The following is a 17,850-nucleotide window of genomic DNA, read 5'->3' as shown; positions in this document are numbered from 1 at the left end:
GGGCCTAGGCTAGGGTGCTCTTTGAGGGTCGGCGCAGAACCGATGGGCAGAATGGCCTCCTCTGCATTGTAGGGTATCCCAGATGAATATCCCCCCCCCCCCCCCCCCCCCCCCCCCCCCCAAAATTAGGTCCGATTCCCGAAGCGACGGAAGGAAGAACAACCTTTGACAAACTTTGCTTATAGCTGCCCTCAAGACGGTCGCCCCCGATCGGCTAAACCCCGTGCGCCCAACCGACAGATCCGCGGGCTGTCTTAGACTCCGAGAGAGCTGTCTGAGACGGAAAGAATCTCGTATGCGTTCCGCTGACACAGCGGCATGTTCCTTCAAACGTAAATCCCAGCAATGGCAATAATGTTCATGGGAGGTAAACCACAAAGAGAGCCGGTCCCACTCCCATCCCAACCCAACACCACTCATTATGTAGATTTTATTTGCCCACCGCCCCCCCAACCCGCGTTTTTTTTTAACCGTGCTTTCCCGTACATTTTCTCCACAGGAACTCGACACGTAAGGAAGCAACTTCTGTCCGGACCCGTTAACCATCATCAAATTCTTGTTTATCCTCTCTGCTTTTCTGTACATGTCATTTGGTTTTCGAAACTAGAAGTGCCTTGGCGATAACCACCCGCTTTAATACTGCGGTCATCGGCACCGAGGAGTTGACGGGATTGTGTCCAAGTCTGACTCTTTTTTAAAACCGTGTTAATCTTTCCCTTCTGCCCGCTGGGAGAAAATGAGAGATGGGTCGGCTCCGCGGGGTCCAGAGAAGGAGAGACACGGGGCCCAGCGGGATAATAAGGCGATTTACAGACAGATACCGGGGTACAGCATTTTCTTCCAAAGGATCTTTGCCTCTCGAGATGGGAGGGTTGGGCGGGATGGAAGGGGGGGGGGTTGGGGCGGGATGGAAGGGGGGGGGGTTGGGGCGGGATGGAAGGGGGGGGGGGTTGGGGCGGGATGGAAGGGGGGGTCCCTGTCTGTCCCGTTTTCCTCTTTGACTCGGTTCCATCACTGGCTGTGGCCGTCGAGTGGCGGACTTGATCATCTTCCTCCCAGTCTCTGCATTCTGCATCCTCCTTTTCAAAAGGACAGTTTCACATTTAGTGCATCAGGCATTGAAACGGACGGATTTGCGACGGGGGGAAAAACTCCCTTCGCGCCCGAAAGATGTCCCCTGTAGTGCAGAGTCACAGAATGATATCACACAGGGGGGGGGCCACTCGTCTGCCTCTGTAGCTGCTGTCCAATTGGTGTTGATTGGTTGGCCGGCGGGCTGGGTTTGGTTGGAGGGGTTGCCGTGGGGGATGCAGCATGGAACAGTTAACTGCCCGGCTTTGCTCGATTTCAAACCGGGCGGGTCCACGCAGATTGGTCCAGGCGTTCCCCTGGGGAATGCAGCACGGAACGGTTAACTGCCCGGCCTTGCTCGATTTCAAACCGGGCGGGTCCACGCAGATTGGTCAAGGCGTTCCCCTGGGGAATGCAACACGGAACGGTTAACTGCCCGGCCTTGCTCGATTTCAAACCGGGCGGGTCCACGCAGATTGGTCAAGGCGTTCCCCTGGGGGATGCAGCACGGAACGGTTAACTGCGACGGAGGACGGAACAAAATAGCTTCCATCGGCAGCATGTCTTTTCCCGGGAGTATCTGGGATCTGTTGAAGAGACGTGCAATGATCCCACCCTGGCAGCTCCTTCCCGCACCCTGTCGGAGCTCGAAGGCAGTGATGGGCTGGGGGAGTGGGGGAGGGATTTCCCTGGGTTTGGAGTTTCTGGGGATGTGGCTGAAGGACGGACAGTGCCCCCCCCCCCTCCCCCGGGTACCCCTTTCTTGGTTAATTCTTTCTATTCTCACCGTGACGCCGGCCACGTTGCCTTAGCTGGTGGACGTCTGGGGTACCGGTGTCTTGCGATGCTTTTTCTTTTTGCCGGATCTCCGGATGATTTTGCAAATCCGCCGAGGTTTGGAGGTGACGCTGATAGCCGAGGAGTCAATGTCATCAGTGGGGATATCAATGTCCTCTGCCGGTTCGGGCAGAGGGGTGGGAGTATGAGCTTCCGGCTCCGGGGCCTCTTCAACGATGGCATCTGCAGTCGGGAGAAGCAGCTGTTAGTGCATCCGAGCTGACACCGGGCGGGGGGTGGGGGGGGGGCATGAGCGAGGGAGTGCTGCACTGTCAGACGGTCAGTACTGAGGGAGTGCTGCACTGTCAGAGGGTCAGTACTGAGGGAGTGCTGCACTGTCAGAGGGTCAGTACTGAGGGAGTGCTGCACTGTCAGAGGGTCAGTACTGAGGGAGTGCTGCACTGTCAGAGGGTCAGTACTGAGGGAGTGCTGCACTGTCAGAGGGTCAGTACTGAGGGAGTGCTGCACTGTCAGAGGGTCAGTACTGAGGGAGTGCTGCACTGTCAGAGGGTCAGTACTGAGTGAGTGCCGCACTGTCAGAGGGTCAGTACTGAGGGAGTGCTGCACTGTCAGAGGGTCAGTACTGAGGGAGTGCTGCACTGTCAGAGGGTCAGTACTGAGGGAGTGCTGCACTGTCAGAGGGTCAGTGCTGAGGGAGCGCCGCACTGTCAGAGGGTCAGTACTGAGGGAGTGCTGCACTGTCAGAGGGTCAGTACTGAGGGAGTGCTGCACTGTCAGAGGGTCAGTACTGAGGGAGTGCTGCACTGTCAGTGGGTCAGTACTGAGGGAGTGCTCACAGTTGGAGGGTCAGTACTGAGGGAGTGCCGCACTGTCAGAGGGTCAGTACTGAGGGAGTGCCGCACTGTCAGAGGGTCAGTACTGAGGGAGTGCCGCACTGTCAGAGGGTCAGTACTGAGGGAGCGCTGCACTGTCAGAGGGTCAGTACTGAGGGAGTGCTGCACTGTCAGAGGGTCAGTGCTGAGGGAGCGCTGCACTGTCAGAGGGTCAGTACTGAGGGAGCGCTGCACTGTCAGAGGGTCAGTACTGAGGGAGTGCTGCACTGTCAGAGGGTCAGTACTGAGGGAGCGCTGCACTGTCAGAGGGTCAGTACTGAGGTAGTGCCGCACTGTCGGAGGGTCAGTACTGAGGGAGTGCTGCACTGTCAGAGGGTCAGTGCTGAGGGAGCGCTGCACTGTCAGAGGGTCAGCACTGAGGAAGTGCTCACAGTTGGAGGGTCAGTACTGAGGGAGTGCCGCACTGTCAGAGGGTCAGTACTGAGGGAGTGCCGCACTGTCAGAGGGTCAGTACTGAGGGAGTGCCGCACTGTCAGAGGGTCAGTACTGAGGTAGTGCCGCACTGTCGGAGGGTCAGTACTGAGGGAGTGCTGCACTGTCAGAGGGTCAGTACTGAGGTAGTGCTGCACTGTCGGAGGGTCAGTACTGACGGAGTGCCGCACTGTCAGAGGGTCAGTACTGAGGGATTGCTGCACTGTCAGAGGGTCAGTACTGAGGGAGTGCCGCACTGTCTGAGGGTCAGTACTGAGGGATTGCTGCACTGTCGGAGGGTCAGTACTGAGGGAGCGCTGCACTGTCAGGGGGTCAGTACTGAGGGAGCGCTGCACTGTCAGAGGGTCAGTACTGAGGGAGTGCCGCACTGTCAGAGGGTCAGTACTGAGGGAGTGCGGCACTGTCAGTGGGTCAGTACTGAGGGAGTGCTGCACTGTCAGGGGGTCAGTACTGAGGGAGCGCTGCACTGTCAGAGGGTCAGTACTGAGGGAGTGCCGCACTGTCAGAGGGTCAGTACTGAGGGAGTGCGGCACTGTCAGTGGGTCAGTACTGAGGGAGTGCTGCACTGTCAGAGGGTCAGTACTGAGGGAGTGCTGCACTGTCAGAGGGTCAGTGCTGAGGGAGCGCCGCACTGTCAGAGGGTCAGTACTGAGGGAGTGCTGCACCGTCAGAGGGTCAGTACTGAGGGAGTGCTGCACTGTCAGAGGGTCAGTACTGAGGGAGTGCTGCACTGTCAGAGGGTCAGTACTGAGGGAGTGCTGCACTGTCAGAGGGTCAGTACTGAGTGAGTGCCGCACTGTCAGAGGGTCAGTACTGAGGGAGTGCTGCACTGTCAGAGGGTCAGTACTGAGGGAGTGCTGCACTGTCAGAGGGTCAGTACTGAGGGAGTGCTGCACTGTCAGAGGGTCAGTGCTGAGGGAGCGCCGCACTGTCAGAGGGTCAGTACTGAGGGAGTGCTGCACTGTCAGAGGGTCAGTACTGAGGGAGTGCTGCACTGTCAGAGGGTCAGTACTGAGGGAGTGCTGCACTGTCAGTGGGTGAGTACTGAGGGAGTGCTCACAGTTGGAGGGTCAGTACTGAGGGAGTGCCGCACTGTCAGAGGGTCAGTACTGAGGGAGTGCCGCACTGTCAGAGGGTCAGTACTGAGGGAGTGCCGCACTGTCAGAGGGTCAGTACTGAGGGAGCGCTGCACTGTCAGAGGGTCAGTACTGAGGGAGTGCTGCACTGTCAGAGGGTCAGTGCTGAGGGAGCGCTGCACTGTCAGAGGGTCAGTACTGAGGGAGCGCTGCACTGTCAGAGGGTCAGTACTGAGGGAGTGCTGCACTGTCAGAGGGTCAGTACTGAGGGAGTGCGGCACTGTCAGTGGGTCAGTACTGAGGGAGTGCTGCACTGTCAGAGGGTCAGTACTGAGGGAGTGCTGCACTGTCAGAGGGTCAGTGCTGAGGGAGCGCCGCACTGTCAGAGGGTCAGTACTGAGGGAGTGCTGCACTGTCAGAGGGTCAGTACTGAGGGAGTGCTGCACTGTCAGAGGGTCAGTACTGAGGGAGTGCTGCACTGTCAGAGGGTCAGTACTGAGGGAGTGCTGCACTGTCAGAGGGTCAGTACTGAGTGAGTGCCGCACTGTCAGAGGGTCAGTACTGAGGGAGTGCTGCACTGTCAGAGGGTCAGTACTGAGGGAGTGCTGCACTGTCAGAGGGTCAGTACTGAGGGAGTGCTGCACTGTCAGAGGGTCAGTGCTGAGGGAGCGCCGCACTGTCAGAGGGTCAGTACTGAGGGAGTGCTGCACTGTCAGAGGGTCAGTACTGAGGGAGTGCTGCACTGTCAGAGGGTCAGTACTGAGGGAGTGCTGCACTGTCAGTGGGTCAGTACTGAGGGAGTGCTCACAGTTGGAGGGTCAGTACTGAGGGAGTGCCGCACTGTCAGAGGGTCAGTACTGAGGGAGTGCCGCACTGTCAGAGGGTCAGTACTGAGGGAGTGCCGCACTGTCAGAGGGTCAGTACTGAGGGAGCGCTGCACTGTCAGAGGGTCAGTACTGAGGGAGTGCTGCACTGTCAGAGGGTCAGTGCTGAGGGAGCGCTGCACTGTCAGAGGGTCAGTACTGAGGGAGCGCTGCACTGTCAGAGGGTCAGTACTGAGGGAGTGCTGCACTGTCAGAGGGTCAGTACTGAGGGAGCGCTGCACTGTCAGAGGGTCAGTACTGAGGTAGTGCCGCACTGTCGGAGGGTCAGTACTGAGGGAGTGCTGCACTGTCAGAGGGTCAGTGCTGAGGGAGCGCTGCACTGTCAGAGGGTCAGCACTGAGGAAGTGCTCACAGTTGGAGGGTCAGTACTGAGGGAGTGCCGCACTGTCAGAGGGTCAGTACTGAGGGAGTGCCGCACTGTCAGAGGGTCAGTACTGAGGGAGTGCCGCACTGTCAGAGGGTCAGTACTGAGGTAGTGCCGCACTGTCGGAGGGTCAGTACTGAGGGAGTGCTGCACTGTCAGAGGGTCAGTACTGAGGTAGTGCTGCACTGTCGGAGGGTCAGTACTGACGGAGTGCCGCACTGTCAGAGGGTCAGTACTGAGGGATTGCTGCACTGTCAGAGGGTCAGTACTGAGGGAGTGCCGCACTGTCTGAGGGTCAGTACTGAGGGATTGCTGCACTGTCGGAGGGTCAGTACTGAGGGAGCGCTGCACTGTCAGGGGGTCAGTACTGAGGGAGCGCTGCACTGTCAGAGGGTCAGTACTGAGGGAGTGCCGCACTGTCAGAGGGTCAGTACTGAGGGAGTGCGGCACTGTCAGTGGGTCAGTACTGAGGGAGTGCTGCACTGTCAGGGGGTCAGTACTGAGGGAGCGCTGCACTGTCAGAGGGTCAGTACTGAGGGAGTGCCGCACTGTCAGAGGGTCAGTACTGAGGGAGTGCGGCACTGTCAGTGGGTCAGTACTGAGGGAGTGCTGCACTGTCAGAGGGTCAGTACTGAGGGAGTGCTGCACTGTCAGAGGGTCAGTGCTGAGGGAGCGCCGCACTGTCAGAGGGTCAGTACTGAGGGAGTGCTGCACCGTCAGAGGGTCAGTACTGAGGGAGTGCTGCACTGTCAGAGGGTCAGTACTGAGGGAGTGCTGCACTGTCAGAGGGTCAGTACTGAGGGAGTGCTGCACTGTCAGAGGGTCAGTACTGAGTGAGTGCCGCACTGTCAGAGGGTCAGTACTGAGGGAGTGCTGCACTGTCAGAGGGTCAGTACTGAGGGAGTGCTGCACTGTCAGAGGGTCAGTACTGAGGGAGTGCTGCACTGTCAGAGGGTCAGTGCTGAGGGAGCGCCGCACTGTCAGAGGGTCAGTACTGAGGGAGTGCTGCACTGTCAGAGGGTCAGTACTGAGGGAGTGCTGCACTGTCAGAGGGTCAGTACTGAGGGAGTGCTGCACTGTCAGTGGGTGAGTACTGAGGGAGTGCTCACAGTTGGAGGGTCAGTACTGAGGGAGTGCCGCACTGTCAGAGGGTCAGTACTGAGGGAGTGCCGCACTGTCAGAGGGTCAGTACTGAGGGAGTGCCGCACTGTCAGAGGGTCAGTACTGAGGGAGCGCTGCACTGTCAGAGGGTCAGTACTGAGGGAGTGCTGCACTGTCAGAGGGTCAGTGCTGAGGGAGCGCTGCACTGTCAGAGGGTCAGTACTGAGGGAGCGCTGCACTGTCAGAGGGTCAGTACTGAGGGAGTGCTGCACTGTCAGAGGGTCAGTACTGAGGGAGCGCTGCACTGTCAGAGGGTCAGTACTGAGGTAGTGCCGCACTGTCGGAGGGTCAGTACTGAGGGAGTGCTGCACTGTCAGAGGGTCAGTGCTGAGGGAGCGCTGCACTGTCAGAGGGTCAGCACTGAGGAAGTGCTCACAGTTGGAGGGTCAGTACTGAGGGAGTGCCGCACTGTCAGAGGGTCAGTACTGAGGGAGTGCCGCACTGTCAGAGGGTCAGTACTGAGGGAGTGCCGCACTGTCAGAGGGTCAGTACTGAGGTAGTGCCGCACTGTCGGAGGGTCAGTACTGAGGGAGTGCTGCACTGTCAGAGGGTCAGTACTGAGGTAGTGCTGCACTGTCGGAGGGTCAGTACTGACGGAGTGCCGCACTGTCAGAGGGTCAGTACTGAGGGAGTGCTGCACTGTCAGAGGGTCAGTACTGAGGGTGTGCTGCACTGTCAGAGGGTCAGTACTGAGGGAGTGCCGCACTGTCTGAGGGTCAGTACTGAGGGATTGCTGCACTGTCGGAGGGTCAGTACTGAGGGAGCGCTGCACTGTCGGAGGGTCAGTACTGAGGGAGTGCTGCACTGTCAGAGGGTCAGTACTGAGGGAGTGCTGCACTGTCAGAGGGTCAGTGCTGAGGGAGTGCTGCACTGTCAGAGAGTCAGTACTGAGGGAGTGCTGCACTGTCAGAGGGTCAGTACTGAGGGAGTGCTGCACTGTCAGAGGGTCAGTGCTGAGGGAGCGCTGCACTGTCAGAGGGTCAGTACTGAGGGAGTGCTGCACTGTCAGTGGGTCAGTACTGAGGGAGTGCTGCACTGTCAGAGGGTCAGTACTGAGGGAGTGCCGCACTGTCAGAGGATCAGTGCTGAGGGAGTGCTGCACTGTCAGAGGGTCAGTGCTGAGGGAGTGCTGCACTGTCAGAGGGTCAGTACTGAGGGAGTGCTGCACTGTCGGAGGGTCAGTACTGAGGGAGTGCTGCACTGTCAGAGGGTCAGTACTGAGGTAGTGCCGCACTGTCGGAGGGTCAGTACTGAGGGAGTGCTGCACTGTCAGAGGGTCAGTGCTGAGGGAGTGCTGCACTGTCAGAGGGTCAGTACTGAGGTAGTGCTGCACTGTCGGAGGGTCAGTACTGAGGGAGTGCTGCACTGTCAGAGGGTCAGTACTGAGGGAGCGCTGCACTGTCAGAGGGTCAGTACTGAGGGAGTGCTGCACTGTCAGAGGGTCAGCACTGAGGAAGTGCTCACAGTTGGAGGGTCAGTACTGAGGGAGTGCCGCACTGTCAGAGGGTCAGTACTGAGGTAGTGCTGCACTGTCGGATGGTCAGTACTGAGGGAGTGCTGCACTGTCAGAGGGTCAGTGCTGAGGGAGCGCTGCACTGTCAGAGGGTCAATACTGAGGGAGTGCTGCACTGTCAGAGGGTCAGTACTGAGGGAGTGCTGCACTGTCAGAGGGTCAGCACTGAGGAAGTGCTCACAGTTGGAGGGTCAGTATTGAGGGAGTGCTGCACTGTCAGAGGGTCAGTACTGAGGGAGCGCTGCACTGTCGGAGGGTCAGTGCTGAGGGAGTGCTGCACTGTCAGAGCGTCAGTACTGAGGGAGTGCCGCACTGTCAGAGGGTCAGTACTGAGGGAGTGCCGCACTGTCAGAGGGTCAGTACTGAGGGAGTGCTGCACTGTCGGAGGGTCAGTACTGAGGGAGTGCTGCACTGTCGGAGGGTCAGTACTGAGGGAGTGCTGCACTGTCGGAGGGTCAGTACTGAGGGAGTGCTGCACTGTCGGAGGGTCAGTACTGAGGGAGTGATGCAGTGTCAGAGGGTCAGTACTGAGGGAGCGCTGCACTGTCAGAGGGTCAGTACTGAGGGAGGGTCAGTACTGAGGGAGTGCCGCCCTGTCAGAGGGTCAGTACTGAGGAAATGCCGCACTGTCAGATGGTCAGTACTGAGGGAGTGTTGCACTGTCAGAGGGTCAGTACTGAGGGAGTACCGCACTGTCAGAGGGTCAGTACTGAGGGCGTGCTGCACTGTCAGAGGGTCAGTATTGAGGGCGTGCTGCACTGTCAGAAGGTCAGTACTGAGGGAGTGCCGCACTGTCAGAGGGTCAGTACTGAGGGAGTGCTGCACTGTCAGAGGGTCAGGACTGAGGGAGCGCCGCACTGTCAGAGGGTCAGTACTGAAGGAGTGCTGTACTGTCAGAGGGTCAGTAGTGAAGGAGTGCCGCACTGTCGGAGGGTCAGTACTGAGGGAGTGCCGCACTGTCAGAGGGTCAGTACTGCGGGAGTGCTGCACTGTCAGAGGGTCAGTACTGCGGGAGTGCTGCACTGTCAGAGGGTCAGTACTGAGGGAGTGCTGCACCGCCAGAGGGTCAGTACTGAGGGAGTGCTGCGCTGTCAGAGGGTCAGTACTGAGGGAGTGTTGCACTGGGTGTGAGTGGGTCGGAGTCTGGAATTTGGGGGCATTTTTATGGGTTCAGAGTGTAGATTTGGGGGGTCTGGATTTTGGAGATTTGGGGTCTGGATTTTGGGGGGTTGTGTCTGGATTTTGAGGGGATTGGGTCTGGATTTTGGGGGTTCAGGGTCTGGATTTTGGGGGTTTGGGTCTGGATTTTGGGGGTTTGGGTCTGGATTTTGGGGGGGGTTGGGTCTGGATTTTGGGGGGGTTGGGTCTGGATTTTGGGGGGGTTGGGTCTGGATTTTGGGGGGGTTGGGTCTGGATTTTGGGGGCTGAGGGTCTGGAGTTTGGGGGTTTGGGTCTGGATTTTGGGGGTTCAGGGTCTGGATTTTAGGGGGTTGTGTCTGGATTTTGAGGGGATTGGGTCTGGATTTTGGGGGTTCAGGGTCTGGATTTTGGGGGTTTGGGTCTGGATTTTGGAGGTTTGGGTCTGGATTTTGGGGGGGTTGGGTCTGGATTTTGGGGGGGTTGGGTCTGGATTTTGGGGGGGTTGGTTCTGGATTTTGGGGGTTCAGAGTCTGGATTTTGGGGGGTTGGGTCTGGATTTTGGGGGTTCAGGGATTGATTTTAGGGGTTTGGGTCTGGATTTTGGGGGGTTCGGGTCTGGATTTTGGTGATTTTGGGGTCTGGATTTTGGGGATTTGGGGCCTGGATTTGGAGGTCTGGATTTTGGGGATTCGGGGTCTGGGTTTTGGGGATCAGGGTCTGGGTTTTGCTGGTTCGGGGTCTGAGTTTTGGGGATCAGGGTCTGGGCTTTGGGGATCAGGGTCTGGGCTTTGGGGATCAGGGTCTGGGTTTTATGGATCAGGGTCTGGATTTTGGGGATCAGGGTCTGGATTTTGGGGATCAGGGTCTGGGTTTTGGGGATCAGGATCTGGGTTTTGGGGATCAGGGTCTGTGTTTTGGGTATCAGGGTCTGTGTTTTGGGGATCAAGGTCTGGGTTTTGGGGGGTTCGGGGTCTGGATTTTGGGGATCAGGGTCTGGGTTTTGGGGATCAGGGTCTGGGTTTTGGGGATCAGGGTCTGGGTTTTGGGGGTTCAGGGTCTGGATTTTGGGGATCAGGGTCTGGGGTTTGGGGATCAGGGTCTGGGTTTTGGGGATTTGGGGTCTGGGGTTTGGGGATCCGCGTCTGGATTTTGGGGATTCGGGGTCTGGATTTTGGGGATTCGGGGTCTGGATTTTGGGGATTCGGGGTCTGGGTTTTGGGGATCAGGGTCTGGGTTTTGGGGATCGGGGTCTGGGTTTTGGGGATCAGGGTCTGGATTTTGGGGATCAGGGTGTGGATTTTGGGTTTCGGGGTCTGGGTTTTGGGGATCAGGGTCTGGAATTTGGGGATCAGGGTCTGGATTTTGGGGATCAGGGTCTGGATTTTGGGGATAAGGGTCTGGGTTTTGGGTTCATGGTCTGGATTTTGGGGTCTGGATTTTGGAGGTTCAGGGCGTGGATTTTGGGGAGTCCGGGTCTCGATTTTGGGTGTCAGGGTTTGGATTTTGGGGATCAGGGTCTGGATTTTGGGGATCAAGGTCTGGATTTGGCGGGTTCAGGGTCTGGATTTTGTGGTCTGGATGTTGGGGGGTTGAGCCTGGATTTTGGGGATTTGGGGTCTGGGTTTTGGGGATTTGGGGTCTGGATTTTGGGGGTTCAGGGTCTGGGTTTTGGGGATCAGGGTTTGGATTTTGGGGATATGGGGTCTGGGTTTTGCTGGTTCGGGTTCTGGGTTTTGGGGATCAGGGTCTGGGTTTTGGGGATTCGGGGTCTGGGTTTTGGGGATCAGGGTCTGGGTTTTGGGGATCAGGGTCTGGATTTTGGGGATCAGGGTCTGGGTTTTGGGGATCAGGGTCTGGGTTTTGGGGATCAGGGTCTGGGTTTTGGGGATTCGGGGTCTGGGTTTTGGGGGTTCAGGGTCTGGATTTTGGGGATCAGGGTCTGGGGTTTGGGGATCAGGGTCTGGGTTTTGGGGATTTGGGGTCTGGGGTTTGGGGATCCGCGTCTGGATTTTGGGGATTCGGGGTCTGGATTTTGGGGATTCGGGGTCTGGATTTTGGGGATTCGGGGTCTGGGTTTTGGGGATCAGGGTCTGGGTTTTGGGGATCGGGGTCTGGGTTTTGGGGATCAGGGTCTGGATTTTGGGGATCAGGGTGTGGATTTTGGGTTTCGGGGTCTGGGTTTTGGGGATCAGGGTCTGGAATTTGGGGATCAGGGTCTGGATTTTGGGGATCAGGGTCTGGATTTTGGGGATAAGGGTCTGGGTTTTGGGTTGATGGTCTGGATTTTGGGGTCTGGATTTTGGAGGTTCAGGGCGTGGATTTTGGGGAGTCCGGGTCTCGATTTTGGGTGTCAGGGTTTGGATTTTGGGGATCAGGGTCTGGATTTTGGGGATCAAGGTCTGGATTTGGCGGGTTCAGGGTCTGGATTTTGTGGTCTGGATGTTGGGGGGTTGAGCCTGGATTTTGGGGATTTGGGGTCTGGGTTTTGGGGATTTGGGGTCTGGATTTTGGGGGTTCAGGGTCTGGGTTTTGGGGATCAGGGTTTGGATTTTGGGGATATGGGGTCTGGGTTTTGCTGGTTCGGGTTCTGGGTTTTGGGGATCAGGGTCTGGGTTTTGGGGATTCGGGGTCTGGGTTTTGGGGATCAGGGTCTGGATTTTGGGGATCAGGGTCTGGGTTTTGGGGATCAGGGTCTGGGTTTTGGGGATCAGGGTCTGGGTTTTGGGGATTCGGGGTCTGGGTTTTGGGGAACAGGGTCTGGGTTTTGGGGGGGTTCAGGGTCTGGGTTTTGGGATCAGGGTCTGGGTTTTGGGGATCAAGGTCTGGGTTTTGGGGATCAGCGCCTGGATTTTGGGGATCTGGGTCTGGATTTTGGGGATCAGGGTCTGGATTTTGGGGATCAGGGTCTGGGTTTTGGGGGGTTCAGGGTCTGGATTTTGGGGATCAGGGTCTGGGTTTTGGGGATCAGGGTCTTGGTTTTGGGGATCAGGGTCTTGGTTTTGGGGATCAGGGTCTTGGTTTTGGGGATCAGGGTCTGGATTTTGGGGTATGGATTTTGGAGGTTCAGGGCAAGGATTTTGGGGATTCCGGGTCTGGATTTTGGGGGTCAGGGTCTGGATTTGGGGGATCAGGGTCTGGATTTTGGGGATCAGGGTCTGGATTTGGGCGGTTCAGGGTCTGGATTTTGTGGTCTGGATTTTGGGGGGTTGAGCCTAGATTTGGGGGATTTGGGGTCTGGATTTTGGGGGGTTGAGCCTAGATTTGGGGGATTTGGGGTCTGGATTTTGGGGATTTGTGGTCTGGGTTTTGGGGATTTGGGATCTGGATTTGGGGTCTGTGTTTTGGGGATTTGGGGTCTGGATTTTGGGGGTTCAGGGTCTGGGTTTTGGGGATCAGGGTTTGGATTTTGGGGATATGGGGTCTGGGTTTTGCTGGTTCAGGGTCTGGGTTTTGGGGATCAGGGTCTGGGTTTTGGGGATTCGGGGTCTGGGTTTTGGGGATCAGGTTCTGGGTTTTGGGGATCAGGTCTGGGTTTTGGGGGTCTGGGTTTTGGGGATCAGAGTCTGGGTTTTGGGGATCAGGGTCTGGGTTTTGGGGGTCTGGGTTTTGGGGATCAGAGTCTGGGTTTTGGGGATCAGGGTCTGGGTTTTGGGGGTCTGGGTTTTGGGGATCAGGGTCTGGATTTTGTGGGCTTCAGGGTCTGGGTTTTGGGGATCAGGGTCTGGGTTTTTGGGATCTGGGTTTTGGGGATCAGGGTCTGGGTTTTGGGGATCGGGGTCTGGGTTTTGGGGATCGGGGTCTGGATTTTGGGGATCGGGGTCTGGGTTTTGGGGATCGGGGTCTGGGTTTTGGGGATCGGGGTCTGGGTTTTGGGGATTCGGGGTCTGGGTTTTGGGGATCAGAGTCTGGAATTTGGGGGTTCAGTGTCTGCATTTTGGGGATCAGGGTCTGGGTTTTGGGGATTTGGGGTCTGGGTTTTGGGGATCAAGGTCTGGGTTTTGGGGATCAGGGTCTGGATTTTGGGGATCAGGGTCTGGGTTTTGGGGATCAGGGTCTGGAATCTGGGGATCAGGGTCTGGGTTTTGGGGATTTGGGGTGTGGGTTTTGGGGATCAGGGTCTGGGTTTTGGGGATCAGGGTCTGGGTTTTGGGGATCAGGGTCTGCGTTTTGAGGATCAGGGTCTGGAATTTGGGGATCAGGGTCTGGGTTTTGGGGATTTGGGATCTGGATTTTGGGGATCAGGGTCTGAGTTTTGAGGATCAGGGTCTGGGTTTTGGGGATCAGGGTCTGGGTTTTGGGGATCAGGGTCTGGATTTTGGGGATTCGGGGTCTGGGTTTTGGGGATCAGGGTCTGGATTTTGGGGTCTGGATTTGGGGGGTTCAGGGTCTGGATTTTGGGGGTTCAGTGTCTGGATTTTACGGGGCCAGGGTCTGGATTTGGGGGGTCAGGGTCTGGATTTTGGGGGGTTGGGTCGGGATTTTGGGGGTTCAGGGTCTGGATTTTGGGGGTTTGGGGTCTGGATTTTGGGGGTTCGGGGTCTGGATTTTGGGGGTTCGGGGTCTGGATTTTGGGGGTTCGGGGTCTGGATTTTGGGGGTTCGGGGTCTGGATTTTGGGGGGTTGGGTCTGGATTTTGGGGGTTTGGGTTCTGGATTTTACGGGTTCGGGGTCTGGATTTTGGGGGTTCAGGGTCTGGCTTTTGGGGGGTTGGGTCTGGATTTTGGGGGTTCGGGTTTGGATTTTACGGGATCAGGGTCTGGGTTTTGGGTTTCGGGGTCTGGGTTTTGGGGATCAGGGTCTGGATTTTACGGGATCAGGGTCTGGGTTTTGGGGATCAGGGTCTGGGTTTTGGGGGTTTGGGGTCTGGATTTTGGGGATTCGGGGTCTGGGTTTTGGGGATCAGGGTCTGGGTTTTGGGGATCAGGGTCTGGGTTTTGGGGATCAGGGTCTGGGTTTTGGGGATCAGGGTCTGGGTTTGGGGGATCAGGGTCTGGGTTTGGGGGATCAGGGTCTGGATTTTGGGGATCAGGGTCTGGGTTTTGGGGATTCGGGGTCTGGGTTTTGGGGGTTCAGGGTCTGGGTTGTGGGGATCAAGGTCTGGGTTTTGGGAATCAGGGTCAGGAGTTTGTGTGGGTTCAGAGTCTGATCTTTGGGGATCAGGGTCTGGGTTTTGGGGATCAGGGTCTGGGTTTTGGGGATCAGGGTCTGGGTTTTGGAGATTCGGGGTCTGGGTTTTGGGGATCAGGGTCTGGGTTTTGGGGATCAGAGTCTGGGTTTTGGGGATCAGGGTCTGGGTTTTAGGGATCAGGGTCTGGGTTTTGGGGGTTCAGGGTCTGTGTTGTGGGGATCAAGGTCTGGGTTTTGGGGATCAGGGTCAGGAGTTTGTGTGGGTTCAGGGTCTGAACTTTGGGGATCAAGGTCTGGGTTTTGGGGGTTCAGGGTCTGGAGTTTGGGGGGTTGGGTCTGGATTTTGGGGGTTCGGGTTTGGATTTTACGGGATCAGGGTCTGGGTTTTGGGTTTCGGGGTCTGGGTTTTGGGGATCAGGGTCTGGATTTTACGGGATCAGGGTCTGGGTTTTGGGGATCAGGGTCTGGGTTTTGGGGGTTTGGGGTCTGGATTTTGGGGATTCGGGGTCTGGGTTTTGGGGATCAGGGTCTGGGTTTTGGGGATCAGGGTCTGGGTTTTGGGGATCAGGGTCTGGGTTTTGGGGATCAGGGTCTGGGTTTTGGGGATCAGGGTCTGGGTTTGGGGATCAGGGTCTGGGTTTGGGGGATCAGGGTCTGGATTTTGGGGATCAGGGTCTGGGTTTTGGGGATTCAGGGTCTGGGTTTTGGGGGGTTCAGGGTCTGGGTTGTGGGGATCAAGGTCTGGGTTTTGGGAATCAGGGTCAGGAGTTTGTGTGGGTTCAGAGTCTGATCTTTGGGGATCAGGGTCTGGGTTTTGGGGATCAGGGTCTGGGTTTTGGGGATCAGGGTCTGGGTTTTGGGGATTCGGGGTATGGGTTTTGGGGATCAGGGTCTGGGTTTTGGGGATCAGAGTCTGGGTTTTGGGGATCAGGGTCTGGGTTTTGGGGATCAGGGTCTGGGTTTTGGGGATTCGGGGTCTGGGTTTTGGGGATCAGGGTCTGGGTTTTGGGGATCAGAGTCTGGGTTTTGGGGATCAGGGTCTGGGTTTTAGGGATCAGGGTCTGGGTTTTGGGGGTTCAGGGTCTGTGTTGTGGGGATCAAGGTCTGGGTTTTGGGGATCAGGGTCAGGAGTTTGTGTGGGTTCAGGGTCTGAACTTTGGGGATCAAGGTCTGGGTTTTGGGGGTTCAGGGTCTGGAGTTTGGGGGGTTCAGGTCTGGATTTTGGGGGTTTGGGGTCTGCATTTTGGAGATCAGGTTCTCCGTTTTGGGGGTTCAGGAGCTGGATTTTGGTGTTCCGGATCTGGATTTTGGGGGTTCAGGGTTTGTATTTTGGGGTTCAGGGTTTGTATTTTGGGGTGTTGGGGTCTGGATTTTGGGGGGTTGTGGTCTGGATTTTGGGGTTCAGGGTCTGGATTTTGGGGGGTTGGGTCTGGATTTTGGGGGTTCGGGTCTGGATTTTACGGGATCAGGGTCTGGGTTTTGGGTTTCGGGGTCTGGGTTTTGGGGATCAGGGTCTGGATTTTACGGGATCAGGGTCTGGGTTTTGGGGATCAGGGTCTGGGTTTTGGGGGTTTGGGGTCTGGATTTTGGGGATTCGGGGTCTGGGTTTTGGGGATCAGGGTCTGGGTTTTGGGGATCAGGGTCTGGGTTTTGGGGATCGGGGTCTGGGTTTTGGGGATCGGGGTCTGGGTTTTGGGGATCGGGGTCTGGGTTTGGGGGATCGGGGTCTGGGTTTGGGGGATCAGGGTCTGGGTTTGGGGGATCAGGGTCTGGGTTGGGGGGATCAGGGTCTGGGTTGGGGGATCAGGGTCTGGGTTTGGGGGATCAGGGTCTGGGTTTGGGGGATCAGGGTCTGGGTTTGGGGGATCAGGGTCTGGATTTTGGGGGGTTGGGGTCTGGATTTTGGAGATCAGAGGCTGGATTTTGGGGGTTCGGGTCTGGATTTTGGGGGCCTGGGTCTGGATTTTGGGGGTTAGGGGTCTGGATTTTGGGGGTTAGGGGTCTGGATTTTGGGGATCAGGGTCTGGGTTTTGGGGGTTCGGGGTCTGGGTTTTGGGGGTTCGGGGTCTGGATTTTGGGGGTTTGGGGTCTGGATTTTGGGGGTTCGGGGTCTGGATTTTGGGGGTTCGGGGTCTGGATTTTGGGGGTTCGGGGTCTGGATTTTGGGGGGTTGGGTCTGGATTTTGGGGTTCGGGGTCTGGATTTTGGGGTTCAGGGTCTGGATTTTGGGGGTTCGGGGTCTGGATTTTGGGGGGTTGGGTCTGGATTTTGGGGGTTCAGGGTCTGGATTTTGGGGGGTTGGGTCTGAATTTTGGGGGGTCGGGGTCTGGGTTTTGGGGGTTGGGTCTGGATTTTGGGGGTTCAGGGTCTGGATTTTGGGGGGTTGGGTCTGGATTTTGGGGGTTCAGGGTCTGGATTTTGGGGGGTTGGGTCTGAATTTTGGGGGGTCGGGGTCTGGGTTTTGGGGGTTGGGTCTGGATTTTGGGGGTTCAGGGTCTGGATTTTGGGGGGTTGGGTCTGAATTTTGGGGGGTCGGGGTCTGGATTTTGGGGGTTTGGGTCTGGATTTTGGGGGGGGTTGGGTCTGGATTTTGGGGGGTTGGGTCTGGATTTTGGGGGTTTGGGTCTGGATTTTGGGGGGTCGGGGTCTGGATTTTGGGGGTTGGGTCTGAATTTTGGGGGGTCGGGGTCTGGGTTTTGGGGGTTCAGGGTCTGGATTTTGGGGGGTTGGGTCTGGATTTTGGGGGTTTGGGTCTGGATTTTGGGGAGTCGGGGTCTGGATTTTGGGGGGTTGGGTCTGGATTTTGGGGGTTCAGGGTCTGGATTTTGGGGGGTCGGGTCTGGATTTTGGGGGGTTGGGTCTGGATTTTGGGGGTTCAGGGTCTGGATTTTGGGGGTTGGGTCTGAATTTTGGGGGGTCGGGGTCTGGGGTTTGGGGGTCAGGGACGGGGCACTACCTGTCGTTTTCTTTGAAGCTCCGCAGCCCATCCTGGGTCCGGCCGGAGCGGCAGCTGAGCCGCTGCTTGTGAAAGGCGGACCCGGGAGCCGCTCTTGTGACGGGGCAGCACCGGGAAACGTAACAAGGGAGAGGCGGCAGGACCGGGGGGAGAGCGGGGAGGAAGGGAAAGAGTGAGACAGGGAAAGGAAGGTGGGGAGCGAGAGAAGGGGGGGGGGGGGGGGGATAGTGGGAGGGAAAAAATGATTGAGAAAGGAGGGAGAGAGAAAGAGAGGGAGGAAGGTGGAGAGGGGGAGAGAGAAAGATGGAGGGAGAAAGAGGGAGGGAGAGGGGAAGGGAGAAATAGGGTGAGAAAGGGGGAGAGAGGGAGTGTGAAAGGGGGAGAGAGGGAGGAAGAGGAGAGAGGGGAAGGGAGAAATAGGGGGAGAGAGGGAGT

At 57.4% G+C, this 17,850-nt stretch overlaps 1 long non-coding RNA gene across 1 annotated transcript; it reads right to left on the bottom strand.

Annotated features, from left to right (window-relative positions):
- Positions 1 to 915: 915 nt before the first annotated feature.
- LOC140399969 (uncharacterized) lies at positions 916 to 17,592 on the bottom strand. Its single transcript, XR_011937931.1, has 3 exons — positions 17,416 to 17,592; positions 1,859 to 2,091; positions 916 to 1,079 (listed from the first exon to the last, which is right to left on the bottom strand). It is a non-coding gene; the product is annotated as an uncharacterized lncRNA (long non-coding RNA).
- Between the last annotated feature and the right edge of the window lie 258 nt (positions 17,593 to 17,850).

This window comes from Scyliorhinus torazame, chromosome 24 (assembly GCF_047496885.1).
Source record: "Scyliorhinus torazame isolate Kashiwa2021f chromosome 24, sScyTor2.1, whole genome shotgun sequence".
In the NCBI taxonomy this organism is placed as follows: domain Eukaryota; kingdom Metazoa; phylum Chordata; class Chondrichthyes; order Carcharhiniformes; family Scyliorhinidae; genus Scyliorhinus; species Scyliorhinus torazame.
Note: the sequence above shows the minus strand (reverse complement) of the source record. Positions and strands in the feature narration are given on the sequence as shown.